Source organism: Micrasema longulum, unplaced genomic scaffold (assembly GCF_059751315.1).
Source record: "Micrasema longulum isolate JH-2025_06_02 unplaced genomic scaffold, ASM5975131v1 h1tg001597l, whole genome shotgun sequence".
Classification (NCBI taxonomy): Eukaryota; Metazoa; Arthropoda; class Insecta; order Trichoptera; family Brachycentridae; genus Micrasema; species Micrasema longulum.
This window is the reverse complement of record NW_028278779.1, coordinates 665692-690844: the sequence shown is the minus strand read 5'-3', so window position 1 is coordinate 690844 and position 25153 is coordinate 665692. Positions and strand designations below refer to the sequence as shown.

The 25153-nt window shown below is 32.5% G+C and overlaps 1 protein-coding gene across 1 annotated transcript in view; it reads left to right on the top strand.

Moving 5' to 3' along the window:
- Positions 1–25153, top strand: part of Fs (Follistatin) — a 71915-nt gene that overhangs the window by 6546 nt on the left and 40216 nt on the right. The window lies entirely within an intron of this gene.

Genomic DNA, 25153 nt, shown 5'->3' with positions numbered 1-25153 from the left:
AGTAATATCCTATCAAATTTACTTTAATAAAAAACTTGTTTAGATTTGATATAATATGCACGGATCGGGTGGGATGTTTTAGAAGCGTCTCCGCATTTGCTCTAGTGACAAAGAAACCACAGGAAACTCGTCAGGAGAAGGCGGACTGTTGTCATTCGTCAGCAAACCTTCCGATCCACTTGAAGAGTGTTCGGCATTTGGTGTCCCGCTATCATTGATACCTTTTATTGCCTTTACTATATCTATTATGTATAATGTTACCTCCCTTGACAAGCCCTTGTGACTAATTACTACATAAACATCGTGTAAATCCTCATTTACGCTTTTGCATCGCGCCTCCAGTTGCATTCTCTGTAAACTAAAAAAGGGGCAATGCATCAACAGATGGGAGACATCTTGGAGAGTCACATCATTGCCCATGCAGGTGTTGATCTCAAATATCTTGAATCTGTGCAAGTAGCTCGTAATCCGCCATGTCCTATAAGGATTTTTGTAAGTTTGTATCCTACACGCTGCAGTTTTCTGAATTCAAAAGCATGGTAAATAGATGGAAAACACATTTTTGTTACTTTTCCTGGGGGTTCTATAAAATAGCGATCATTTCATAACTGTAAAGTTCTGCTTCTTATTTTTCTCTTGGAAAAACTTATTGGAAAGTCAGCAAAATCAGGAACTGTATTGAGCCTATTCGTCAGCTTTTTCTATAATATTATTTTATAATATTTTATGCTGACAGGGATGCTGTATCAAAATAAATTAAACCTTATTGACACGATTAAACACTGTATTCGGATCAGTTTTCTTTCTAAGCGATTTAACGAGCGGGCTGGCAAAGAACCTATGCTACAGTACAAAAATGTTTTTTTTTTTTAAATCGTAATCAGTTAAAATTTTGTCAGCCTCATGGTGTAGTGGTCAGCGCGTTTGCCTACCACACAAGGGGTCTCGGGTTCGATTCCCGACATAGGTTGTCATGAAATATTAATTTAAAAAATGGTTTTACGCTGAAATATTTTCATAGTCCCTGGACTGGCACCTGAGGCGTAAAACTGATCACCTTACTTATTATTGTAATTTCTTTCTAACACCACATAGCATACAAACATAACATAAAACAGTATAAAATAATAAGAAAAAAAATCCCTTATAGGCCAGCCTGTGCGTAGGTATATATGATTTTATCAGTTTAACCTTAAAGCACGTAAATAATAAAAATAAAGAGTATAAATATTTTAATCTTGTAATTTCTTTATGAAGACTTTACTACCCAGAGACGGCGGACGATGTATAATGAGGATTGTATTTACCACTTTCCTACTTTCCTTCACCACTCCTCATCAATTTCCTTCTTTTCTTTCCCACTATCTCCTCGTTTTGTCCATATTTCTTTTATTTTCATACGTGGTATATTAATTATTTATATAGTTCGAACCGTCGTCGCTTTATTTTAGTATAATTAAGTTCAAACATATTATTGGATAAAAGGCCCTACTATTTTTATATCAACATTTTTTATAGTTTCCATTTATAATTATTTGACCTGTATATTTGTTTGCATTCGTAATACAAATAAAATAGTTTTTTTTTTTTTCATTTTAGTGAAACTTATATGAACGGCATTTGAATAATAAAATGTTATTGTAGTGATATTAATATTATTGGTAATTTCTGTGTTAAGAAAAAATGTGATGCGTGATATAATGGGAAATAAGATGTTCAAAAAAATTTACCAATAAATAAACCGCAGCTAAACAATAATTATATACTAGTACGTTTACTTCGCCAACCTGCCCCAATAAACCGTTGTATGAACCGCAGGATTAATCATCTTCATATCAAGGTTTTTCTTCAATTTTACACATATTGGTATTAAGGTAGGCCATGCTTCTCTCCAGGCTGAAATTATAGCATTTATTTACATAAAATAAACATTATTTTGCTCATTGTTTTATATCAAACAAAATTAATAAAGCTGTTGCGTTTTATAGATAACCCTCGAATAGTATTGGTTCATCAATAATGTCAGTAATCGAATACAAAATTTTACGAATTTATTTATTTATTAACGCCCAAAGGGGGTTTTACATGCACAAGGGTTATAAACTGTTAACAAATACAATTTAAAATGAGTTAAAATTTTTTTTAAACACAAGACACGCAATAATTATTTATTTTTTTAAATAATAATTGCTTCTTAAAATTCGTTAAAGTTGTTTTATTTTATTTATTTATGAAAAGAAAACAACAGCCATTACAACAACAAAAAAATTTTTTGCAAATAAACCAAAATTATAGGCCAATTATAGTTTTCTATGCATTACTAAATACAATGTCAAAAAAATAAGAAAAAATGCGTCCATTGAAATAGCCACTCCGTATCATTCCACACGTAAAAAATAAATAAAATACGACAGTAATAATGAAATAATAAAAAATAAAAAAATAAGTATTTTGTTTAATCGAACTTAAAAATCCTTTCGCCGGCGGATCCATACGGAGCTATCAGTCCTCCCTTCTTTCTTCTAAAAAAAGAAAATAATTACAATGTCAAAGTGCACAAAAAAACTAAATATTAGATTAGGTAGGTACAGTTAAATTAAATTATAATTACTATTTTTAATTGGGGTTCTAGCATTTTCTTTAAATTTGTTTAAAACAAGCAAACTCAATAAAGGAGACGTATATTCCGTGATCAGGAAAGTCCTCAGCAAAAGATGTCCACTGTCCACTGACAAGTGCACCCGCAATCAAAAACCTCAGGCTTCAGACACGTCCAGTGACTCCTGTTTGGTAGAGGGTTAATTACCCCCACCTTCCCTTAGATTGGGACAAAGACGGCACAGACATGAGTTCCGCACCTCGACCAGCATGGATCCATTCCTCCCATATATGAGTCATCTACTGGTGCAAAGTCAACTACGGTCTATCGCTAATACAGTCAGTCAAGCTCAATATACTGCCAATGTGGTTAACTAAGTCCCATCTATCGCAAATAGGATAAGCCAACTTCAGTGTATCGCCAATACAATTAGCCATGTTCTGTCTACTGCCGATATAGTTAACTAAGTCCCATTTATCGCCAATATGATAAGCCAACTTCGGTGTATCGCCAATACAGTTAGCCATGTTCTGTCTATTGTCAATATAGTTAACTAAGTACCATTTATCGCCAATATGATAAGCCAACTTCGGTGTATCGCCAATAAAATTAGCCATGTTCTGTCTATGCCAATATAGTTAACTAAGTACCATTTATCGCCAATATGATAAGCCAACTTCGGTGTATCGCCAATAAAATTAGCCATGTTCTGTCTATGCCAATATAGTTAACTAAGTACCATTTATCGCCAATATGATAAGCCAACTTCGGTATATTGCCAATAAAATTAGCCATGTTCTGTCTACTGCCAATATAGTTAACTAAGTCCCATTTATCGCCAATATGATAAGCCAGCTTCGGTGTATCGCCAATACAGTTAGCCATGTTCTGTATATTGCCAATATAGTTAACTAAGTCCCATTTATCACCAATATGATAAGCCAACTTCGGTGTATCGCCAATACAGTTAGCCACGTTCTGTCTACTGCCAATATAGTTAACTAAGTCCTATATATCGCCAATATGAGAAGCCAACTTCGGTGTATCGCCAATATACTTATCCATGTTCTGTCTACTGCCAATATTTATTTATTTATTTATTATTTCACGTTTACAAAAAACTTTTTTTTTTATATGAATACCTCACTGAGCACAACCCGTGTCGAGGCATTCATTTACATGATTTAATATATTACACTTATAGTGTCTAAAAAATATATATAAAATACATATAAAATATTACATATTCACTATAAATCCACACAGATATACATATAAAATAGTAAGAGAAAAAAAAAAATAAAGAAAAAGAAAACAGCATTATATTATTAGTACAGCTCACACATTTAACTACTATGCAGACATTAGGTCAAGTAACAAGCTTCTTTCAGCTCCCGGTGGCCCAACATCCGCACAAATAACAATATATCGGTAGTCAGATGGCAGAAGGGACCATTTGTATTTTTGTTTATGTTTTAGTTTTCAAAGGTTTTAATTAATAGTTCAGTAAATACACGCAGCAAAAAAAATTTCAAAAATCACAGTCATTTAGAATGGTAATTTATTATTGAAAAGCAACACTAAAATATTAAAGTTTTTTTATTAAAGTCTTGAAATTGAGACGTATTTCAGCTCTCCTGAACATTTTTGAAAATTACAGATGGTCCTTTCTGACTACCGATATAACTATATAGTTAACTAAGTCCCATCTATCGCCAATATGATAAGCCAACTTCGGCGTATCGCAAATACAGTTAGCCATGTTCTGTCTACTGCCAATGCAGTTAGTTTCAGTATATAACTAGTCTAACTAATCAATCGCCAATACAGTAAGCTAAGTTCAATCAACCGCCAATATAGTTAACTAAGTTCCACCTATCGCTAATACGATAAGCCAACTTCGGTGTATCGCTAATACAGTTAGCCATGTTCTGTCTACTGCCAATACAGTTAGTTTCAATATATCACTAGTAAAATAAGTACCGTCAACACAATATACTGGGTTCAATCAATCGCCAATACAGTAAGCTAAGTTCAATCAACCGCCAATATAGTTAACTAAGTTCCATCTATCGCTAATACGATAAGCCAACTTCGGTGTACCGCAAATACAGTTAGCCATGTTCTGTCTACTGCCAATACAGTTAGTTTCAATATATCACTAGTAAAATAAGTACCGTCAACACAATATACTGGGTTCAATCAATCGTCAATACAGTAAGCTAAGTTCAATCAACCGCCAATATAGTTAACTAAGTCCCACCTATCGCCAATACGATAAGCTAACTTCGGTGTATCGCAAATACAGTTAGCCATGTTATGTCTTCTGCCAATACAGTTAGTTTCAATACATAACTAGTATAACTAATCAATCGCCAATACAGTAAGCCACGTTCTGTCTTCTGTCAATATAGTTGACTAAGTCCCACCTATCGCCAATACGATAAGCTTACTTCGGCGTATTGCCAATACAGTTAGCCATGTTCTGTCTACTGCCAATACAGTTAGGTTCAATCTATCACTAGTAAAATAAGTACCGCCAACACAATTAACTGGGTTCAATCTATCGCCAATATAATTGGGCAAATTTAGTCTATCGCCAATACAGTAAACTGTGTTAAATATAATCTCCAATATAATTAGCCAAGTCCAGTCGACCGCCAATAACACTCGTACGATCGGGCATGCTTCCTATCCGCCGCCTGCCCCCGGCCGGGCAGAGTACTGGTCCTCGTATCGGTCCGAATGTCCACTGTGCCCAGCCACACTTCCTTATTGCAAACAGGTTCGGCGGCGACCTCCGCGTGGCCCATTTATTATTTTGTTTGTTTGTTTGTTTGTTTGTTGACATGTTGCACTGACGTAACGGAATACCTGCGTCTGCGCTTACCGTGTACAGTAATGCGGGTGTTACCAACACCACCTAGACTCGAGGCGTGGACGCTGGAAACAAAATGGCTGTCTCGAGTACACAAATTTTAACGCTTAAAAACGTAACACGTATTTTGTTTTGGGGAGTGTTGCGGATCATTTACACACCATCCAAGATCACACACATTTACGTATGTTTTGCGGATTAATAGAGCAATTTATTTTTATAAATAATGCATATATTATGTTTACTCGTATCAATTAACCATGAAGTACCAATATGAACCAGAAAACTATTTACTGTTGTTTTTTTTTTTAGTACTTAGAATACAAACAGATTACATGATTAAACATAGAAAAATAAATACTTATTAACATAGTAGGGTGATCGATCCAATGACATGTTTCCACTTAACGATACTAAAATAAAGTGACAACGGTTTAAACTTCTCTCACTTCTGTTCAATGTACTTCATAGTCCTTACGCTTATCAGTTCATGGTTTACCTCTTTGTTCTAATTCTCAGGGCACTCTCTAAATACCCATCCACAATTTTTGTTTCTTTTCTAACTCATATAGTGTCCATGCGGCTCGTGACTGTGGAATTATCTCCCATCCACCATCAAAAGATGTTACTACATTATCTCTGTTTAAATCACGTTTAAAGAAACATATTCTTTCTCTTCCTTAATCTCTCCTCCTTTCCCTTTTCCTCTTTTTTTCATTGAGTAATAGTTTTGACTTAAGGTAATTTGTAAACAAATACTTTTATTTCTATGCGTATATATCTTTAGCTTTTTAATATTTTCTTCTATGGAATATGTTCTGTAACTTGAATTATAAAAATAAAACTTTCATTTTATTGGTTAGTAAGAAGAAATTGTAATTTGGCAATAAGCCTGCCCATGTACAAATAACATCATGTACAAAAAGTTAAATAAATAAATAAACTACAAAAGGAATGAATATCCCATACATGTAAGTAAAAGAAATATGAACAAAACAAGGAGATAATGCGAAGGAAAATAAGGAAATTGATGAGTAGTGGTGAAGGAATAATGAAGGAAAGTAGGAAGGTAGTAAATACAACCCTCACTATCGTCGTTCACCGTCTCTATCTAATCTTTCTACCTAGTCTTCATAAACAAATTACAAGAATTTGTATGAGATACTGTTTTTTTGGGAAACATTGATTTTTCATTTGTTTTTTAAGGTTTTTTTTTTTATTTCTTATATTAAAATATTTATGCTGTATATTTTTATTGTTTTCGTGCCGTAACGTAAAACTGATAAAATCGTTTACCCACTATGTAAGATTTTTTTATTATTTTATTCCGTTTTATGTTATGTTTGTATACTATGTGATGAAAAAAAAAAATACAAGAATACTTTTAAAAAAATATTCAATTCCAATGAAAATTTTATAATTAATAAGTTTAGTACATCATATCTAATGTTTATTGAAATCTTTTTTTAAATTACATGGCTGCAATTCTTCAGTAGGTACCTGCTAATATAACTTTTCCAATCTAATGAATAATTAACTTAGAAAACGTCCTAGAAATGGCACAAGGATGAATGAAGGAAAGTAGGAGTGGAAAATTGCATTTGGTTTGATGACGAGAAACAAAAAGCCAAAAAAGACTAAACGTATATTTTTTGTTATTCTGAATCAAGTCTATTAGTTCTCTTCTGTACCTATTATATGGAGTGTTAAATATATCAAAACTATTTAAATTCGTGTTAAATACTTCACATATACGAGGGATGATGGAATGTCATGAATATAATATGGTTTAAATGCATATATTCACTTATTTTTATTTATTTAACTCTTTATATACATATACAATATATATACATATAAGGGCGGGCATATTGCTTTAAGGCAATTTCTTCCTACATACCCAAACCGTTCAGTTTTAGAAAACTACAAATACATGGACATTTTGAATCTTACAATTTTATACAAAAATTAAAAACAAAGATTAACAAAATAAAAATATGTAAAAAATTAACACTATACTACGAGTATAACAAATTAACACTACTATGAAGAGAGGATGAATAGAATGGGAAGGAAAAAAGAAGGATAAAGGAACGATTTAAATATTTAGATAGTGAGATTTCAATCTTGACTTAAATGTAAATAAAGAAGGGGCGTCTCTAACATTAGTGGGTAGATTATTCCACAATCGAGTGGCTACTACTGTGAAAGAAGAGGCAAGAAAATTATCAGTGAATTTAAATCATCATCATTCCCTTTCCGCACTTATGCACTATGCATAGGGCACTGCACTGGCACACCAATCGCAGCGTATCTTGATAACAACAGATGAAAGAATTGAAGGAATATAGATGTTCAAATATAGGCAGAATGGTGAATGCTACACAGTGTGTAAAGTGGCCCCTTAAACCAGCCAATGACAGATCATAAGCCCTGTAGATGCCAGGACTATATTACCTTCTCTAAAATGTTCTTCATTTCTGTTGTAATATGTTAACCTAAGTTTTTGACTCAAGTCATGAATGGAATTTCTGTACCATCTATTTTGAAAAGAGGAAGTGTGGAAAAATTCACTTTTGAATACATTTGTTTACTAACAACAAGTACAATTTAGATTTTTGTTAGATTTATGAGAAGTCCATGTTTTTTTGTTCATGAAGAGATATGTTCGAGTGCAAGTGACATTACTCTATGTGTTTCAAGAATGTCAACGGGTTCGAAATGAATATACAATTGCAAATCTTCGGCATATACTCGGAGATGGTACGAACAGGGGAGGTTTTTTGTTTTTGGATTGATAAAAAGAGAAAATAAAAGTGGAGAAAGCACTTTTACTGCAGTGTGTTGGTGAGAAACGTTTTAATTGGTCATTTTAAACGTAAAATTGAGTCATTAAGTAACATTAAAGCGTGAATTCTCTTTCCGATTGAGAACACTTTTAAACTATATTTATACATGAAAACCTTTCTGAAATATCCTTAAAATCACTGTTTATAGTAGAGACTCTCCCGTGATCTATTGTAACAAAGTCTGCCGCTAAGATCTCTGTCAGTACCCAGAGCCCGTTTCATAATGAGAAACAGATTTATCTTCAGTTGTCTATTAAGTAAAAGCGAATATGATGTATTAATATGTTTAAACAATAACAGGTTTCCGACGACGATACTTAAATTTTTCATTAAAATATATACAGTTTCGTAAAGAAAATTTTATGTTATTTTATAGGCAATTGAAGATTATTCTGTTAACTTTTCATTGTAATCGGGGACCAGGCTTTGATAGAAAGGGTCCCTTTGCTTGCATATCGCGCCATTCCGTAAGTAAAATGGATGTTTTGTTTGAACGAATTCCACTTTAAAAGTTTATGGATTAATGGAAATCTCTAGAACCTACTAGTTTTTGCGTATGATGTAATTATTTTATATTGTGATTATTACATTTTTGGCCTGATGCCAATATCCAAGATTTGTGCTTTTTGAAAGAAATCGTCCATGTGGTTTTTAAAATGATTTTTTTTATTTTTTAAATAGGAGTTGCTTTATTATTTACCTTGCTTATAATATACAAGGTTTATATTTCAAAAGTGGATTTTTCTGTCCCCGTATCCAGCCGATGTACACGTCCTGGTGTCTGCATCGAAGCTTCTGGATATCTGTTCTAATGTCCATTACAATAGGGTTGACCGAATTTCGGTCAGTTATTGCATGGACACCAGATTTGCAATCTGTCAGGACCGTTATTTTCTTCCATCTGTTTGGTGGTTTCTTCAAAACATAGACCAGGGCTTCTCTGATCGCAAAGAGTACCGCCTGAAACACGGAGCAGAAATCGCCGAGTTTCAACTTTCTCGACGGCAGCTCTCTGACGCCATCGTAAGGTACAAACGCTGCACCCACTTTGCCGTCCAAGAGACTGCCATCAGTTTAGATCCTCAACTTTTTTTAAATGATTGCCCGTTATGAAATAGACAACTACAATATATAAAACGACTCTACTGGGGAGAAATTTCTTTTCGGGGTTCAGATTGGTTCAGGGATGATAATAGTTTCCAGTCAGCGACGACCCCGCAACGAGTGGCGAGTCAACCAAAATTCATGTATAAAAACGGCTGGAGAGTGAGATGAAAATTCTTTAAGTGTTGGGATACCAATTAATTCGTCAACAAACTTGTTAATCCAAGCGGAATCGTCTAAGATTTTTATGTATGATGAAGAAATTAGTGATTTTAACAAATTCATTGCCCAAAAAAGTTATGTTCAAAACTCGTTTATTTATCGTAGCTGCTACAAATTTAATTTACTTTGTCCTCATTTAGACCATTTTAATAAAAAAAATTGTGACTTCAAAAAAAACTTTTTAAAACACTGCAAAATGAAACAATTGTCTGTGTAATAAGTCAATGTTGCTTTAAATATGTTTATTTTATTGTGATATCAAAATTTTGAATTGGTCAACTTCATTATGAAAATCCCTCTCCTCCACTCTATTTCCTCATCCCTTAACCTTCTTACGAGCTCTTTTTTTTCTCATGTCTTATATAATATATTATTTTTCTCTTTACTGTGTAACATGTTCTCTCATTATATTTGTGAAAAACTTTAACTGGATGCATGTACTATTTTTTATATTTTGTATTCTTATATAACAGCTGTTGTTTTTCCTTAATAAATAAAAATAGATGTTTGGATTGCCATTAGTAAATTTGATAGTTGATTTGATAATAAAAGTAACAGAGAAAAAGAGATTGAGATGTCCCCGAGCTCATAAAAACACGTCTCACCTCAGTGGCTGCCACAGACAAAATAAACAATGAACACAGCTAAAAATTTTACCATACTTTAAGGCACGCATACTTCAAATCCGCGAAATTAAAAAAATCCCGATATTTTCTGAACACACCTCGTATGGCAGAATTACTCTAGCTTAACAATGATCGAACTGGCAATTACATCTGTCAAAACTCAGTCTTACGTTCTGTACATTGTAAAATCAAGGCAAATTGCGAAGAGGTACCCCTCAAATACTAACTAAACTATTAAATGCACTTAATCTCCCTCTCGCGTCTAACTTTGTATATCCTATTGGATAATGATAGCGGCGAGATACAATGTTGCAAAACACACGTCTCATATTTACGGTGCATCTCATGTTCTCCCGTCCTATAAATCATTTCAATTTACGATCATTAGTCATCTGTTATGTAAGGATGTTAACTGATCTTAATCGATGTTCGTGAGAACGCGCATCTCTGGGGATTAACCGTATAGAAGAAAGTTGATTTGCATTTTTTTTATTGCGATGTCAATGCCGAACATTTTTTGCTACATCAATTTATTAAGAATGGTCCAGTATGGATAAGGGTTTGATGATGATGATCATACTAATATTTACTTAAGAACATTAGGGGAGACCGGGGTTAATAGACTATAGGCCTTAGTAGAGTCATCCGTGATAACTCTTCCGGTTCTCAACAGAGGGCGTTCTAAGTCTTTCCCGTCTAGAACATTGCTGGTGCGGATTAGTATATGTATTCTTTTGGATCGCAACGCATAAATCAATTAATAAGAGCTGATTTTCAATATTTTACTTTGTAGAATAACTTTTTTACTTCTCTTTTATCGTTTTTTACTATCATATATACGTATAGCGAATGCAAAATAATGATTTCGAAGAATTTTAATAAACGTTAATTATTTTTCTAAAATTTGTATTTATTTACACAATAAATATGTATTTTAATGAAGGGTATATAACTTGACTTGTATCATTTAATTCACATTTCAAAAGACTAGAATTTTAGCTAACTGAAACAATTTTGCATCTTTCGAGGGTGAATAGCGAAAGTTGTTTTTCTTGTCGAACCAGTCCTTAATTGAAAATAGTGCTTTCAAATGTAAACTGACGACTTGGGCTAGTCGATTAAGCGGCATTGGGGTTACTCGACTCACCTAATTTTTTTATTTTTTTAAAGGAATAAACTGCTAAGCCTCTATTTTGAGGCTTGTCAGCAGGTGGGATAGAGGGGATATGGAAGGAGGTAATGAAAAATACACCACAAAACCCAGACCAATTGAGAAAAAAACCTTTTTCGGTTTTTTTTCTTGCAGCTGGCGGGAATCGAACCCGCGACGCCAGTTTCACATTTGGCCGTCTAACCAACTGCGCCACGGCGCCTGTCTTGTCTTGGAAACGCTACTTACTACCAATGCATAATCACAATAACTACTCATTGATATATCCTTTACCATCCTATATCTGATGTTTACATTTTTTTTTTAAACAAAACATTTACCTTTCACCATTTTCTATCAATCGTAAAGGGTAGTTTTTGTTCAATTATTTACGTTTACCGTTATTGTTTTTTTTCATTATACTGTCACTATGTAAGCACATTATTGTTATTGAATAAATAATCGAAATATAAAAGATGCCTTTTAATATTTTTAAGTCGATTTATCTAACATTATTATTTTATTTTGGAATGAGTCAACTAACCCAATACTATGAGTCTTATGGCCCCACACCCGAGGTTAGCCGAACTACCAGACGGGGTTTTCTGTAAACATAATTGCTTCCTTATGGGCAGATGTTTTAGGTTTTTTTACTGTATGATCACATAATCAAATGTAAATATTACAATATTTCGTTAATATTCCATCGGCCAAAGGCTTTTTCCTCTTTTTTTAATCACTAAGTTAAAAGTGAGTCCACTAATCTCTGTCTCCCCTACTCTTTCGAATTGCACGCTGCAAAACCCAACGTTTAAATTATTTTTTTAAGAACAAAGAAGTCTTATTTTATTTGTATAGTTGGTATCTACTAACTACTAACAGTAAAAAATAAATACAATATTATTTGAAATATGTATTTATAGCCGGCCACGTGGTCTCGGGTTTGATTACCGACATGATTGACATGTAATAGTTATTTGAAAATTAGTTTTTACACTAGAATATTCCATAGTCCGTCAACTGGTACCTGAAGCGTAAGAATGATAATCTTACCTGCATGTAACAAAAATTATCAAGATACACTGCGATCAGTGTCCCAATACAGTGCCTTTTTCACCGTTAGGGGCGAAAAATAAATGATTTTGATTATAAACAGAAAAAAACATTTTTTTCCATTGACAATAATTCTCAAAAAATAATTAAATAACTAATTAAAATTGAATAATCCTCACGTTTTTACGATCGCATTAAAGTGTTTGATAAAAATTAATTGGAAATAAATTTGACAATAAATTAATTAATTCATTCGTTATGAAGGTTAACCTAACATTTTTAATTTTACAAAAAAAACCTTATTTTCACATAACTTTTTACCCCTTCAAACCGGGTGTTTACTTTAATACTCATACCAAAAATTTAAGATTTATTTATTTTATTATACTGAAATTAAAAAGTGGCAAATAATTATTTTAATTACTAGGGAAAAAAACTGGTGTTGGCATTAAACAAAAAACTTTGTTCCTTTTCGAAAGAATTACTCTCGTTCATATAAATGATATTTACAACATTTAAGTTTGTAAGTGAAAATTCTTGATGGAAGTTCATTGTAATTTATTATATAAATAAAACACGAGTGATACTTTAATCCACAAATTTGAAATATCCAGTGACCGGTTTCATCGCTTTCGCGACATCTTCCAGACTGGTATCTTTATTAAAAAGTTAAATGTATTTATACAGAACAGAGGTAAGGGTACATAATTCAAAGTTATATGTAAGTAAATTAAATAAAGTTATTTTTATCTTAAGGATCATTATCAACAAATTTTCTATGGGTTAACTAATGAATTGATATAATGCTATTTTAATGAGTTTAAGTATTTTATTTTATTTTTAATAAAGATACCAGCCTCGAAGATGTCGCGAAAGCGATGAAACCGGTCACTGGATATTCCAAATTTGTGGATTAAAGTATCACTCGTGTTTTATTTATATAATAAATGATATTTACATTAACATATTTCAACAAAGAAGGGACTATGGAATTCGACGTATTTACAGAGCTTATGACCTGTCACTGACTGGTTCAAGTGGCCACTTTACGCACTGTGTAACGTTCACCATTCTGCCAATGTTCAAACGTCGATATTTCTTAAATTCTTCTATATGTTTATTTTTGGGAATTCAGTAGCTGAAACCGTTATTAATGCGAGTGAGATTCATGTGACTAAAATATTTCAGTTTAATTAAATACATTACTCAAATAGTTCTCAATATCTATACTTCTTGGCTCAGTCAGTTTCATGAACAATGTTTAGAGTTTGTCCAAATGCTTACAAACAAGTACTGGATTTTACCCCCGAGGGAGTCAATAATATTAATGTATTATAATAACAGAGAAAGGAATATCGAAGTTTGGGAATTAAGAGTTAAAAAACGTTTTATTTATTTGCTACCACTGTTACCAGTACTTATTAGTCATGAGCTATCTCTTGACTTTGTCCTTCTCAGCTAGCCGGACGTAAATGAGAGATTCGGGTAAGGGAGCGACATACTCAATAGAACTCACAGTGGACCGATATAAACAGTCCGTGCTTTTTGCTGTACTACGTGCTTTGCTTGCCAAAGCCGCTGTGATATGACGTCATGACACTTGCATCCCTTGCTGGCCATAACTTTTCTTTTGGGGACGATTTTTTAGCTTGGATATGAATGGAGTGTCATCTCTATGTATTATATCTAAACGGTTAGATTTGGTTTAAAGACTATTTTTATTGTCTCCTGTAAAAAATTGATTTAGTAAATTGGCGGTAATTTACGCCAACCGACGCTTTACCAGATTAAAACAAATAAGAACGCCATACTTTATTAGAAATTTCATTAGATTAAAAAAATCTTTTTTCACTAGCCATTACTTGAGCATACATCTCACTCCTGTATTACATGTTTTAGGTATACTATATTGCAGTATTCTGAAACTAAAACTGTGACAAAACTATCTTAGAAATATAACTTTTTTTTACAATTTTAAAATAACAAGGGTCTATGAAGTGCTGTCCAGTAAAAAAAAAATTTTACTACTTAGTAGCATAAAAAATATTTTTAAATTTGTAATTTTGAATTTCCGCGAAAACGGCCATTTCATTGGCTATGCCCCTAATACGTCACGATTCATGTTAATTTTGAACTTTTTAACAGTCTAAATTTTTTTATAGAACTTCGTCACGAATTTTGACGTCACAACTATCAATGCCAAACATGTCGCGTTTTTTTGTGACATATTTTTTCATTTTTTCTTTTCTAAAGTTATACATGAAAATATTTCTCCACAATATCCATATTGATTTTGAAAAAACAATTAATCAATGTAATAATCCATTTCATATATTTTTATCGGTATTCGTAGTGTGTGATATTTCCCTATTGCACAATTCAATTAATATTAAAAGCTTCTTTATTTTTAATTTCCTGATAACAATCTAGATATTTGGCAATCCGGATGACTGGAGTGGATGATGCACGAAAGTACAATATAACACAAGGGTATTATATCTTATTGTGGATCACACATATTTTATTTTATTCTGGTCTTATCGACACGTTTTTTGAAAATTGTGATGACTGAGTTTCACATCCTTCTCACTTTTGCATACTTTTTGTGAGTGAGTCAGGACTCAGGACAAAATGGAAATTAAATTCCGTTGCGAAAAAAAAAATTGGTTAGGCGTCTTAAAGTTAGGCATCCTAATACGTCACAATTCGTGTAAATTTTGAACTTTGTTTGCAACCGTTTAAATTTTCATAGAACATTGTCCCGAATCTCGAAGTCACAATTATCAACGCCAAACATGTCGCGTTTTTCTAGGGACATATTTATTATAATTTCTTTTTAAAGTTATGTATGAAAACATTTTTCTTCACAGTATCCATATTGATTTTGAAAATACACTGAATTTCATATACTTTTATCGGCATTTGTAGTATGTGAAATTTTGCTATTGTTTGTATTTCATTGATTAAATAAATAATAATTAAAATTGTTTTAGTAAGAACAGACGACATTTTGTTATAGCCAAAGGAATTCATTCAGGTCAGAAGGGGTTAAGATGTTTATACCATTTGATTTATTTTATGATTGCGTAAAAGCAACTTGAATAAAATAATTCCCGGCGATCATGTAACGAATTTTGCGTGCTGCCCTCTCTGGGGCCGCATTAAGAGATCCTGGGCCCATTACAAAAGGGAGCTAACATTTATTTTCAATTTATCAACAAAGAAAAATTATCTTTTCTGTATGAAAAGCAGAATATGCATTCATTTTTTTCATGTTCAATTATAGGTTACCGGCGAAGATACTTTAAATGTTACTACTACTACTACTACTACCATCACGCCATTTCCCCGTGGGGTAGGCAGAGAGAATGGATCGCCACACACGTCTATCTTGGCATACAATCCTAGCCTCTTCCTCATTCATACATCTTGTCATACATGCCCTTCGGTTCTGTCTGCTTTTGACATGACCAGACTTAAGATTTTGGTTTATCTGATCATGCCACGTCTTCCTTGGTCGTCCTCGTCTAACGTTGCCGTTCATTTTCGCCATATATACTTGTTTTACCATTCTTTCGTCGTCCATTCGTTCTACGTGACCAAACCATCTCAGAGACCCTTTCTTAATGTTTCAGATTTACACTCTCACCTGATTTCATCATTCGTAACCCTGGCATACATTGATTTTAAATGTTCATGAAAATATACTCATTTTCGTACACAAATATCGATTTTCTTACAGACAGCCGAAGATAACTCTGTTAACTTTCCGTTGTAATCGGAGCCCTGTATCTCAATCACAAATAACTTTTGACGTGCTTAAAAACATGCTAAGCATTTAAGCGATCGCAATGAATAATAATAAACATGCTTAAGTTATCGCAGTCATAAGTCAACGCGTGTGTAATCTCTAAGTCAACGCTCGTGTCGGTTTGTTGTCTGTTTTCCTCGTAAATAAGCACAGTTCATTGGCGAAAAATCGGCGTTTACTATAAAAAAATAATACAATATATTGCATTTGCAAAATAGTAAGGAGTATCTTATACAAAAAAGTGAAAATTAAATTACAATTACTAATGCGACTGCATTTCTTGGCATTTGGCTTGCCAACCGGCGCGCCGGCTAAATGCAATAAATAGCACGGTAAATAATTAATAAAAAATAAAAATAGCAGTTTTCGAATATTTTCCATATTTACACCGGTGAAATTCAAATATGTGATTGCGCAGCAGGATTATACGTCGCCAAACGTAAATATTTTGACATTTAATATTAGGTGTCCACGGATGTTTCATTGTGATCGCGAATTCGATAAACAACCATGGTGAGAAATTGTTATCACGTCGCTTATTAGCACGTCGATAGTTATTTGTGATTAAGCTACAGAAAGTATTAGGGAAGCAGGAAGCATCTCTACCTTTAGATCAAAATGTTTTGTGTACATAAGGAATAAAGAATATGTAAAATTATAGATAAATTTAAGTATGGTAATTTTTTATTTTTTTTTATATTTATTTATTTGATTTTTTTAATTTACACGCCCCACGGGCTTTTACATATATTAGAAATTACATTCAAGTGTAGCAGTGAACTATAAGTATGTAAATTTAGTTTAAATTGAAGATAACATAAGAAAAACTAAAAGATATAATAATAAGTAAAAATAAGGAAATGTACCAACATAGGTATATGGGTACATAGACAAATATTTAATAAATACACACATACATACACATGCATATGCATACATACACACACACATATACATACATGCATGTACATATATATACAAACACATACACATACATGGACATACATATACATTAGGGTGTCCCAGACTATAAGGGCATTTTTTTTTTACAGATTGAGACACGCATACCCTCTTATTTTATTCCATTTGACTTTAATAACTGAAATACTAAATATTATTGAAATCGGATAGCGATAACCCGTGCCGACTTGATGTCAAACTTTGAATATAAAAGTTTGTACGGAAACCATAGGGGAATATTTCAACTTAATATTTATTTTGTAAATAAAACAATGGTACTTTGATTATTGTATCATGTTTATTATGTATTATACATATTAATTATTTAAAGGACATTATTAATTATATTTTAATTTTAAGGTTTGTTTTTTACAGTCAGGATATACTTTTCTGTGTTCTTGTACGCAACGTAATAAATATTGTTTTTGTTCCTCGTCCACTGTGATTAAGCCATGAAAGTCTTGCATCAACTTAACAGCTCTTTCAGCCGTATCATTAACTGCTTTCAGTGACTGCACCTTCATTTTAGCGGGTTGAAACGAAGCATTAGCAGGCCACGAAGTAGGACACTCCATGAGAAAACTGTCATCAATTTTGAGTCGCCTGAAAAGGGATCTGCTGTTCATGGAAACAAAGTCATCGATGTTTTTTTCGAAAAGAGTCCCGCTAAGTTCTTCTCTCGATGGAATGTAGCGTTTATTGTGGACCGATGGATTTCCTTTAGCCAAATTAGCAACTATTTTTACCTTATTTTCTTGGTTAATATCATCGTCAAATAGAAATAAGATAGACACTTCGTCTGCTAAATACCACAAATGCTGGCAAAACTTCTGTATAGCCGCTTTTGATATAGTTTTGTCGACCATTTCGTATGCCTTCACAGCTTTCAAAAAGCACAAGTCCTGGTAGGGCGCTTTTACCGCTAAAGTGCATTGCAGCCAAGGCTTGACATATGATGTCGCGATAAACAGGCAGACGTCTAATAGAGCTGTTTTGTCCTTATTTGACATTTGGAATTGAGAGCTAAACAACGATATTTTTAATAAATAAATAGCTCTCGCCATCCATCTTCCTTGGTGCATGGCGCCTGGAGGCCGAATTTTAAATTCATTAACTTTATCTCCGCCAAAAAATATTATGCAGATCTCTATTAACTCTCGATAGTCATCTCTTACAATTTCTTTGGTCAATTCAGTTCTGTAATACTCTAAAAGTTCATCAATTTTAGAATCGTTCAGACGTAATAGCGTTTCTTTGTGGCTTTGTATCTTCTCTACATTGATGTTTTTCCAGTTTGATCAAAAAATTTTTAATAAAGGGATATCGGGACTTGTAGTGACTTGGCTGATTTTCTCGAACACAGCTTTTAGTACCAATTCGTAGATGTGATGGCGGCAAGCAAAAATCAACATTTCTCTGTTCAATTTCTGTTCGAGAAGCACACATGCACCATTAATTTGGCCTGTGTTAGAAGCAGTAGTATCACAACTGAGGATCTGTGCTTTATCTTCAAGATTCCAGTCAACAATAGCATTCCAAACTGCTTGTGCCTGTTCGCTTCCCGATGAGTTTTCTAATTTTGGCACAACAATAAGTTGTTCTTTATCATCGTATAAAACAACGATTGGTAGACGTTCCTCTTTAGATTTGCGTACATCTAAAGCTGGCAACAGTTTTCCATCTCAGTGGACAGTTACAGTATCTGGTACATCGTTTTGAAAATGAAGTTTTATAGCTTCTGCGCGCTGTTTTCGCTTTTCTGTGTGAATTCTTTGGATGGAGGACTTGCTTGTAGGAAATTCGTCAGTGTTGTGGCCAAGTGCTTCTATAGTTGCTTCAATAATAAAGACAGAATCTCTCATACTTTACTGACACCTGTCTAATGCCGCCACCAGTTTCGGAGTAACGAAATTTTTCTTCACAAAAGTTTTAATAGTATCGGTCTTTTTCCTCTCAATTGGAATGGACAAATCTTCTTGTAAGTCCGTTACTTCAGAATCAGAAGATGAAATTTCTTGTAATGGTTCATGAGAATACGCAGAGGGTGTTATGGATGCCAAATAAGTGGCCAGCCGCTTTTGTTCCTGGATATTTCTAAGACTCTCCTTTTCCTCCTTTTCTGTCAATTTTTTGTCCACTCCAGCTAAATGACCGGGTCGTCCTGGCTCTCTCTGCTTTTGTAAGAAAATCTTATCTTCATTTATCTTTATTAATTGAAGCGCATTGGCATGTGGATTATCAAACATTTTTTTTTGTATTTGTAACAAACTCTTGTCGACGCTGCTCAAACACATTTTGAGTTTTGTTTGCATCTTTTTGCAAATTTCTCCAATCTTGGTATAAGGCTACAAATTCCTTGCACAGTTAGGTAAAGATTTAGTCGGTATACGTGCCTTTTCCCAATAAATAATGCACTCACGAATAGTAAGATTTGCACTTTCATTGACGCTTAAATTGACTTTGCGAACATTATAAAATAAAACCGCCAGCACTTGTCCATTAGAGGGAAGTTTAGAACCTGTAATTTGATGTTTTATATCCCCAACCAAAAATATTTCCTTTTTAGAACTGCGTAACTCCACAGACATGTAGACACAACGAAAACAATACGTTCACTAATAAAAACAAACACGATATAACAAGCACATTAACACTTAGTTCGCGCGCGCCGTACTATGTAAGTTCTAACAAGTTCCGATGCAAGTCGGCACGGGTTGCCGTGATTCAATTTACGTGAAATTTTAATTATAAGTGTTTTGACATCATTCAAACAAAATTAGATGGTATGCATAAAAAAATAAAATTTTGATTTTTCTGGGACACCCTAATATACATACATATAAGTTGTTTATACATTATTATAGAGATGCATGAGAGAAAAAAAAGTAAATAAAGAACAATATTTAGAAATTTTAAACAAATTAATTTATAACCTTTTGAATACTTAACCTATATTTACATAAAGATAGACGAAATATATCAACTTCACCATACTCGTTACCTAGCCGGTGTAGTCTAGGTATTGGTGAATTGTAATAATAATTGTGGCTGCCAGGAGATTTAAAAAATAACGTTAGCTGCCGAGTATTACTAAATAAATAAATACAATTAAGAAATATAATAACTTGCTGAAAAACGATTTAAAATCTTCCGCCGGGTCATTCCTTTTTCCCTTTTGGCGTTTTAAAGGCGGGAAATGCAACATTCTATATTCGATATTTGGCGGGAAACGTTGCAACACTCCGTGACCTTAGCACGGTCAAGGACACGCCAAGGTCGAGAAGTGTGTATGCGTTTGTCCCTCATGCGTGAGTGCGTCACTTGTAAAGGGCCCCACACAACCGTTTATTGATGAACTGCATTTTTTAAACAAAATATTGTCGATTAGGAAGATTAGGGCTGCGCTGAAAATAGTCACGTTATAAAACAAATTATAATAATTTATTTACTAACGAGCACTGGATTTAAACATTGATATACTCGTATTATAACATATTTGTACGATTTTGCCTGTTGACATGATGAGCTCCTACTCCAGCTGGATATGACAGAAGAAAACGACGTTGCGCTTCGATGTGTATTTATAAAAATTTGATTAATAAAATACAGAATTTGGTTATGAAGCGCAAGAGTAACAACGGAATTAAACTGATCTAATCTAATATTTAATATGTCGGCCTGGTTTGGCGGTCAGCGCGTTTGCCTACAATGCAAGAGGCCTCGGGTTCGATCCCCGACATGGTTGACATGAAATATTTATTCAAAATAGTATTTTTACACTAGAATATTTCATATCTGACCGGTATCTGAAGCGTAAGACTGATCATCTTACCTTCATCTGACAAAAAATATCAAGATACACTGAGATACAATGTGATTAATACAAAAATAAATAAATATTTATTCTTAAATAAAACAAAGGTACACACGGTTAAATGGCGGATTTATTGCCACAAGCAATTTCTTACAGTCTGATCAAAAACAAATAAAAAATAATGTTTTTTTTTATTTTAATGCGTAATTTAAGCAAATTACAAATGAAATAATAAAAAAATAAAAAAAGTTAAGAAAATACAAACAGTAAAAATTTATATAAGTTATGCTGTCTATTATTGGTTACGTTATTTATATTTGATACATTTTAATTCATTCAATAATATTAATACTAAATAAATATTCAAACTTAAGCTATTATCTCTTTTTTCTATGATACGGGTATATTTTGTTGTACTTTAGTAATAAGGAATATTTTTATTTTTTAATATTATAACCTGGCTATTTATTAAAAGAGCAAAAAAATCATAAACAATTCTTGTATACCCACGAACAGGCCATGCCTTTGTGGGATTTTTTGTTTACTGCACTATTATTATGTATTTCATTACTATGTAAAAAACAATTATTATTATTTTTATTTCAAAATACAAAAATGTACAAAAACACAATTGTATTCCCACGAGTTAGCAAACTCATTCTGGAATTGATACAATTAAAGATTATCAGATAAAAATAAAAATACATTTAGTTGAACATAATTAAAACAAAAATGGACATATCTCGGAGACCTTTTTAAAAACAAATTATAATATATTATTTAACATTTTTTTATTTTTTTTTTATTTATTTACAATTTTAAAAAACCCGTTAGGGTTACCATTAGAAATTTAATATTATCTAGTCATTTTATGTCTCGTCTAGTCTAGTTAGTTCAGTCATCATGTGCTTTTTCAGATTGATTTTAAATTTGTCTCCATTAAAAGTTTTCAAGTAGTAAGGTAGGTCGTTGTAGTGTTTAAGTCCATTATGTAGTATTTTTGACTATCCTGTGTTTGTCTTTGCGTTTTCAATATGATAGTGTTTTTGTTGTCTGGTGTTATATTTGTGTATGTCAGCATTTTTGACTAATATTATGTCGTCGTCTTGTGTGTTTCCCAGTGTTATTTTGTGCACAATTTTTAAGGTCTCAATTTTAGTCAAGTAGTTTATGTCAAACTGGTTTTTGTACAGTTCAGTCGTAGAGGTCGGGTAGGGTTGGTTGTATGTTAGTTTAAGAATTTTATTTTGTTGTCTTTGTATTCTTGTTATGTCTGTCTTGTTACCAGTTCCCCAGAAGGCGATCATGTAACTCAATTTACTTTTGACATAGGCTTCGTACATCATAATTTTTTCCTTTCTTGATATAAAATCTTTAATTTTGTAGAAGAGGCTATGTAGTGATGCCATGCCATTAAATTACATGGGTCAAGGATTATCGAGAAATAATTTGAGGAAATGATTTTCTAGTGTTATTTGATTTCCATTGGTAGACTGGTAAGAAATTGATTTAAAGTGAATAGGCAGGAGGTTATATTGAGTAGAGGCAATGTAGAGGAGTGACCTCAATCCGAATTTAGAGGAGTGTACAGGGGGTAAATGTAGACAGTTATGAGATCGTGTGCGATGGTTATGTATATCACTGTTAAAAGTAAGCGCTAAATTTGAGTTTAATTTATGTTGCAATATTTGTAAAAAAGTGTTAGTTATTTCATATGAAGGTAAAATACTAGTAAAATAATTGAATACTCTATTTTACCTCTTATGTATATTGTAAAAAAAAAACTAAAAAAAAATTGTCATAAATAATAAATAAAAAATATTTATTAGAAACACTTTTAACACTCTTAAAAAATATTTAATATATTTTTTAGGAAGCTTATTATAAATTTTCACTGCCATGCATATGGGCTCTCTTTGTATAAATGATTGTTACGTAAATATTATTTTTAAATTACTTTTATTTCTGGTGTTATAAAATTAGCTAATTTTAAATTTATTTATTTTTTTAACTTTTTTGTCAAATGGCAATTTCTTCCAACCAACCAACCAATAAAATAAAAGTTTTATTTTTATCATTCAAGTTACAGAACATATTCAATAGAATTTTTTTTTTAAAAAGCTAAAGATATATAAAAATAGAACTAAACGTACTTGTTTATAAATTACCTTGAATCAAAACTATTACTCAATGGGAAAAAGGAAAACAGAGGAAAAAAGAGGAAAAAGGAAAGGAGGGGAGATTAAGGAAGAGAAAGAAGGTGTTTCTTCAGACGTGATTTAAACAGAGATAATGTAGTAACATCTTTGATGGTGGATGGGAGATGATTCCACAGTCGAGCCGCATGGACACTATATAAGTTAGAGAAGAAAGAAGAATTGTGGATGGGTATTAAGAGAGTGCCTTGAGAATTAGAACGAAGAGTTCTCTTCTGTTCTGAAGAGTGTGTACTAAAATATTCAGGTCTTGATTGAACAATAAGACAAAGTTCCATTATAAAATATAAATGAGTTATTCTTGATCTAATAAAAATTGGTCTACATGTTGACAGGTAATTGGCATTGACCAACACGTTTGAATGATGCACAATTATTTGCGGATGCGAATGATGCATTGTGTCGTGAATGGGCCCCTTTACTTTGTTGTTCGCGGGCGCGCATGCCACATGCGTTTCGCGCATCGTGCGCGCCTAACAAATTCCTCGGTGTTAGTGCGCAGACGCGTGAATCAAATTTGCGTTACCGCAGTACCCAATAAATAACCAAAGCACCTATTCTCCTGGTGTTGCCAGACCACGAAGTATATCGCACATCGGATAAAATAGAGTCATAACGGAATTATACGGAGTGGGTTTTCACCGGTACGCTTTTTTTCCTATTTTTTTGCATTGTATTTACTTATATATAGAAAACATTAATAGGCACATAATTTTGGTTTATTTATAAATATTTTTTTTTTGTTACTACAATGGCTGTTGTTTTCTTTAAATAAAGAAAAAGAATTTATCTCCACAATAAAATAAACACTTTTTTCTGTCTTTTTTTCTTATAATTATCATCATAATCATTCCCTTTCCGCTCCTAATTGTGCATAGAGCACGGCATTAGTTCACCAACCGCGGCATATCTTGATCATTTTTGTTACATGAAGGTAAGATGATCAGTCTTACGCTTCAAGTACCAGTCAAAGGACGTGTGAAAACACACTTTAAGATTAAAGTTTCACATCAACCATGTATCGAATCGAACCCGAGACCTCTCACATATGTATTTTTGTTTAATTTAATTTAGTACGTACTATTATTTTGCATATGATTTATTGCTCCTATTTCTTATATTTCTTACTATAGTATTGAGTGAGTTTCTAGAATACATATCTCAACTATCATTTTAAGTATATATTCTTTTTCTGTTGATTTAAATGATACTCTTATTTTGTTTTTTTTTAATACTACTATATTTTACTATTATTTTGTTGATTTTAATGATACCACTATTTTGTATATTTGATTATCTGTGATTCTTAATTTGTATAATTTTATATTTTAAAAAATTATTTCCGATTATCTTTTTTGCATTGTATTCTTAGGAATTAGATTATTTCTTACATTTACCTTTTTTTTCTAGATTGTTATTCTATGTCATAATAATTTTATCTATTTAATTTTACTATGTATTTTTATTGTTATTTACTGTGGCTTGACACAGGCATAGCCTAAAAAGCCTTAATAAGTTCATAAATATTTAATTTTGTAATTTTGATTGAATAAATAAATAAATGGTATTGCAAACGCGCTGACCATTACACCATGAAGCCGACAAAATTAACCCATTACAAATTTTGGACCGTTAGATTTTGAATGTCCAATTTCTGTAACATATCTAATAACTATAACACCCACCCTAGTTCGTTTTTATTAAAACGTTTTTTAATTAATGTTTTCAAGAAATTTCGCAATAACGCATTAAATGTCTAATTTTTACCACGTATTATAAAACATTTTTTAAATCCAATTTCCCATAGCACTAAACTTCCTCATTCTAGCTTTACTGTTTGCCCGCTTGATGGCTGTATAACACACACTTAC